Source organism: Diadema antillarum, unplaced genomic scaffold (assembly GCF_040938485.1).
Source record: "Diadema antillarum isolate AM-2024a unplaced genomic scaffold, OU_Dant_1.0 scf00000117, whole genome shotgun sequence".
NCBI lineage: Eukaryota > Metazoa > Echinodermata > Echinoidea > Diadematoida > Diadematidae > Diadema > Diadema antillarum.
Genome location: NW_027271006.1, coordinates 1,006,409 through 1,012,408, shown reverse-complemented (window position 1 = coordinate 1,012,408; position 6,000 = coordinate 1,006,409). Strand labels below are relative to the sequence as shown.

Below are 6,000 nucleotides of genomic sequence, written 5' to 3'. Positions count from 1 at the left end.
ACCAGAGCTGGGATGTGCATATTGCATGGTTACATTTATAGCATAATTGCTAGTTCTCTTTTTTATTCATATTTCCTAGTTTTTCTTCATCGTGCATCACAGCGCTTTGACAATGCTGCAGTTGAATTAGATTGCAAACATTAACGAAACCTCACCGTCGTTAGAGATTCACCTTTTAGATATTCATATACATTCCAGCGCGACATGCGACCATAACATCTATGAATGCTGACATATCAAAACTATCATATCTTATGTTACAAACTTTTGCAATATAAGGAAAAGGACATCTATAGTATATAAAATGTACAAATGTAAACGTGTCAGCCTTATATGAATGAATTATCAGAATCGAAGTCATGTACTTCTAATTTGTTGAGAAAGCATAGAGTCGATAAGTTGTTCAGAGTTTTTTGTTCTATTTGATATGGAATTTCTTTGTTCTCTGTTTCTCTTGGTTGGTTTGATAACAAATTACACTTATTTCAATACGAGCACTGCATATTGGACATAATTTCATGAGTTTTAGTGTTCGATCATGAAACATATCCCCTGTTCGTATCGATTTCCGTATCGAGTCCTGACCTCGGCGTCGCCTCGTTGTTCGACTGTGAGCTCCTTATTCCTTTTGTTTTCTTCTCGAGCCTGGTAAGCCGCTGTTTGAGTTTCATCTGCGAGTTGCTGTATTCCTGCAAGAGACGATGGAACCGCGTTTGAAGACGGGTCACACTCACATCGAGTCGTTCCAGCTTCTCGATTTGTTCCGCCTGCTCTGCGGTGCGCCCGCCGCGTTTTGCCGCCTCCTCGTCGATGAGTCCATCTTTCATGAGTATTGTGCGTCCGCGCTCTTCCAAGATGACGCGCGCTTCGGGGTATTCTTTCAGCGCGTCGAGCAAATCGTCCTTAGACAGACAAAAGACATCCGAGTAGCCAACGCTGCGCACATTAGCTGTCCGCCTATTTCCCGATAGACTTCCTGGTACGTTCAGAATACTGATCTCCCCAAAGTAGCTGCCATCACTCAGAGTCGCAAATACCGTCTTTCCGTCCTCCCCGACTACCTGGAGTTTTACCCTGTTTAACGATGTACATCTCGCGACCAATGTCCCCTTTGCGGCACACGTAATCCCCAGGACTAAATACCTGCGGTTTTCAGTTTCAACACGAGTTCCACAAGAAGACCGGGTTCACAATCAGAGAATATGGTGACACGTCTTAACGTGTCCATATGTACATGTATAGCAATTTCTGCACGAAGTTTCTCTGGTAAGGTATTCAGAATAGCCTCTTCGTCTAGAGTCTTTTTTTGTTGGACCATATGTAGTCGAACCATTTGATGATGCGTTGCTCCAGCTCTTTACTAACTTTCCTCAAACTCATGTAGTGCTTCACGCCGTCGATGCGGTTTTGAAAGTCCGCCTTGCTCGCGTTCATGTGACTGATCATGGAACCGACGTTACCGACGATGGTAGCAAAGATGAGAACGCCGACCAGGAAGTCGACAACGACGAAGAGGTGTTCGGTATCCGTCACAGGTTTTGGCGTCTCTCCTATGGTGGTCAAGGTCAAGGTTGACCAATACAAACTATAGATGTATCTTCTGGTCAGAGAATCTGTAGGACATTTATTGCCATTGCAGTCGGTTAGATTGCTGTCGTACACCCAGGTGTCGCTTCCGAGACCAATGGCTTTGGAGATGGAGAAATAGATGCACGCGTTCCAGTGGATGATGACGATGATGTAGATGACGAGGTTGACAACGCGGAACACGTTAGGGAAATTCGTCACCGTCTCCGTGCGCTCGAAGAACTCCAGGGCTCTGCCGAACCGCAGCAGCCTAGGCAACCTCACAATAGTGTAGATGGGTCCAATTTGAATGTACAGCAGATCCAAGGGAATGATGGAAAGCATGTCCAAGTAAAACGTCCACTTCCGGTCCTTCATGTAATTGTTCCTCAGCTTTTTCGAGTCTACTACCAACATGCCTTGTTCCAGGTAGCCTGAAAAGATAAACACATGGTAATGAAAACCAAAGGTAGATTATTGAAGTCATTTGAATCTGACAGCACTGAAAGACAAAAATAGAGAAAAGAAGAAGGAAAAAAGAAGAAAAAGAAGGAGGAGGAGGATGAAGAAAAAGAGGAAGAAAAACCACAGCATGCAAGAAGAAGGGGCCCTGACAGGTAGCGGTTTACTGTAACTGAGAATGACGGTCAATGTGGTGAATCTATCAAAACGGGAGAATAAGAAGCGAGATTACCACAACACATTACTCATACGATTTATTGCTTCATAATGAAAGATTCAACAACCTCGGAAATTCAAAGAGTTTAATAAGCAGTTGGTTGCTCAAAAGGAAAAGAAGGCACTAGAGACACACCTTCACTCTAGACTACAAGACATGGAACTTCGTGTTGTCCCGATTAAGAGTGGAAACAGTTTGAAAGTTTGATTTAACTATGATGTTTGCATATATATATATATATATATATATATATATATATATATGAGAGAGAGAGAGAGGGGGGGGGGGATGAAGGGAATTCGAGATTGGTCATGTGTTTTGTTTTGTTTTTGTTCAAAAGGTTCTTACATCAGAAGTATTTGATTTCGTTGTGAATAAATTTGAGTACATGTGTGCGAGTGTCCGAAAGTAATATGCACGTCCAGGCGTATGTTGGAGTGGAATACACAAGTGTCTTTGATTCTGTACTGTACGTTCTACTGTATACAGTGAAGCCAAAGTTAACATATTCTAGTGTTACCAGGGGCAGATCCAGGAATTCCGTAAAGGAGAGGCGCCTTTGCAAAGGGGAAGGGGGTGGGGGAGCGCGCACCCCTCCCCCGACATTTTTTGAATTTCTTTTGTTTTCACCAAAAATAAAGAGGGGGCGCGCGCCCGGTGCGACCCCCTCTGGATCCGCCACTGGTTACATCATAAAAACCGGAAACACATAGTCTCTTCTAACTTTGAAAATATTTATGGACAGCGTCATCTGTGTAAGGGAGGTAATTGGCACATTTGCAAATAATCTGGGCAGTCGTGAATAAATGATACAGCTAGTCACCGGGTTTGAAAATATTTCGACAAAGCTAGTCATTAAGGCTATTAGTTTATTCCTCAAAGTTCCCTAGGCTCAAAAACACCTCACAGAGAGGAACTCATAACCCGTATTTAAGGTAGTGAGGAGCGTTAAGAACTCGGCACACCGAGCACGGTAACGGCAACGGTCCGGGTTTTTTGTTTTCTTTTGTTTTTGTTTTTGGTTGTTGTTGTTGTTGTTGTTGTTATGGTGCGCCACAAGGAACCATGTCAGGTTCTGCTACAATATCACTTCTTCGGTAATAATTTTGTCACAAAATAAATCTTCAGCTGGTGATTTTGATGCTCTTGATTTTGACATAAGAATAAGATTTGGGATCATCGTACCGGATTATTTTTAATATTATTATAATTATTGCTATTATTATTATTATTATTATTATCATTATTATTATTATTATTATTATTTATTTATTTATTTATTTATCTATTCATTCATTTATTTATTTTCTTATCTCATTTCTTTTTACATGAACCAGACTTAGTTCCTTTTGGCGCACTATAGCAAATAACAGGACCGTTGCAGTTACCGTGCTGGGTGTGCCGAGGCCTTAATTGTTTAAACAGATAACTGTCTATTAATTATCAAGGAGTGCGGAGGAGCTTCTAACGTGTCGTGTCTCTACTTTCCTCTTGATAAATTGATAAAGGGTCATAGTCATAGCTATAAGGCTGAGAAGCAATGTAATCAAAGAATCTTTTAAGAATGCATCATCTTTAGGAAATTAATGTCTAAAGAAAAAGAAGAAGAAGAAGAAGAAAAACAAGCAATCACAAAATCGATGTTTGTGGATATCGTCAGCAGTTGTAGCGGGCCGCAATTACCCCGTCTAAAAAAATTAAAAAAGAGAGAAAAGAAATATCTTTTTCAACTTTTTCAAGGCCATTACTTCATTAAATGATGTTACATTGTATTGTTAAATGACTATTTCTGTATAAGTCATATAGATCTTATAGGTATAGGCCTTATAGAAAAATTAAGAAGAGCTATATAACAATACCCCACTCGTTTTTGATAATGGAAACTCATCTCATTCACGTCTGAGGGATGTTGATGAATCACTGTGGACTGCTATTGTAACGATTGATTATGCACTTTGTGAATACAGTGTAACATGTGAAGTTGTTGTCAAACTTTAATCTCAAAACATAAGTAGAAGGTTCTGGACCGGGAACCTCGATTATTTGAAAGAGGAAAGAAGTACTTTACATCAACGCCTACCAACTTTCTCCAAACAAAGACGAGGGGGTGGGGGTGGGGATGGGAAGGGCCCTACAAACTTCCGAGAATCAGTGACCCACACATCGACCGTCACGTGATCAAGTCGAAGACGGGTCATTCTACTGATGAAGGTTGAAGCATTGACAGGTAAAAAATTGGGAAGTAAGTGGTTTGTACGGAGATCAGAAGTTTAACACCAATTCAGATTGATTTCCAAAATTCGTGAACTTCTACTGTAACCTTGTCTACCGAAGGATTAAAGTGTGCCCTATGCAAATAGACACTATTATTGTTATCAACGTACATGCGGCAAATTTGGGAAGATGAAATGAAGTATTGAGTATGACTATCCTGAGAAAGGAAGACAACAACAACAACAACAACAACAAATCATTACACGTACGTATATAACAATTATTTCAAAGTGAGTTTTGCTGGTACCTGTTCTGAGCTGTACACATATGTCAAGGATGTAAATGACGTCGCAGATGTAGTCCAGCGAAAACCACAGCACTGAGTACTTGGTCTGAAGTTGGGTGAACGACGCACGAGCGATGATGAGATACCAGTTGTAAAGCACTGCCAGTGTGATGATGAAGAGCCAGCGGGTGTACATGGTGCTTGAGCGGTCAAAGACAATGATGCGAGGCTTGGCCCGCTGTGCATTCCTGCAAGTTTTGGAAGGTTGCAAGAAAAGATGTCAGGTGGTATTATCATATAGTTATTAAGATTATTATTCTGATGTGGCATTCTGTCCAACTGAACTATAATAGTCTGCATTTGGACATCATCGATGAGCATTGCACATATCTCTCTCTCTCTCTCCCTCTCTACCCCCTCTCTCCATCTCTGTCCCAGACTCCGAAGAAATATCGGTTTATTCGTATGTGTTTGTTTGTGTGTGTGTGTGTGTGTGTGTGTAAGGAGGAGGGGCGGAGGTTCCAAGTTTAGCGGGCTTGACGATCGATGATACTCTTCCACAAGCACCACTCCACAGCAAGTGTTCCTCTGTAATACCCACTGCCCATGAGGGAATGTATAGGGGATTTTGTTAAAGGTATTGTTTACCATTGGGAGCAGTGATTTTAAAAAATGATTTTGAGTTATCACATTTGATGTATATGTGTAGGTTAGTTGTATCACAAAACATCCTACCATATAAAAACGTCGCAATAAAGTCTAAAATAGAAGATATCCCTATTTTTTTTTCACTAAACCATATAACCTTCTCACTATACAGCCATAACTTTTCCAGACTAACGGTTTAGTCTAGAAACAATTTCATTATGACTGCTGTTCACATTTTGTATATTTAACATTGATTGTAAAATATTTACATTGGTTGTTTCTGTCCCTAACTCACATTTTAGAACTACTTTGTTAAAGCACTAAAGCTGCGTTTTTGTTTCATCTGCACATGCCTTTAAAGTCGATGGGTTTTTTTCACAATCTCATAAGGGGGGGGGGAACACGAACCCTGTTGAGCACATTTATTTTTCCTGTCACCTTGATCATAGAGCATGATAATCATTGAATATCTAGTATCCACCGGATAAAAATCTTAACATCTCTTAAAGATGGGCCATCCCTTTGGCATTCCTTCTCAAATAGCACAGAACATGATATATTCCACCAGAACGACAAGACTATTGTAAAGCTATAACATTTCTGTGAT

General features: G+C 40.5%; 1 pseudogene; it reads right to left on the bottom strand.

Annotated features, from left to right (window-relative positions):
* Window positions 1-339: 339 nt before the first annotated feature.
* The window catches only part of LOC139719937 (cyclic nucleotide-gated channel alpha-3-like), a 59,168-nt pseudogene continuing 53,507 nt past the window's right edge, over window positions 340-6,000 (bottom strand).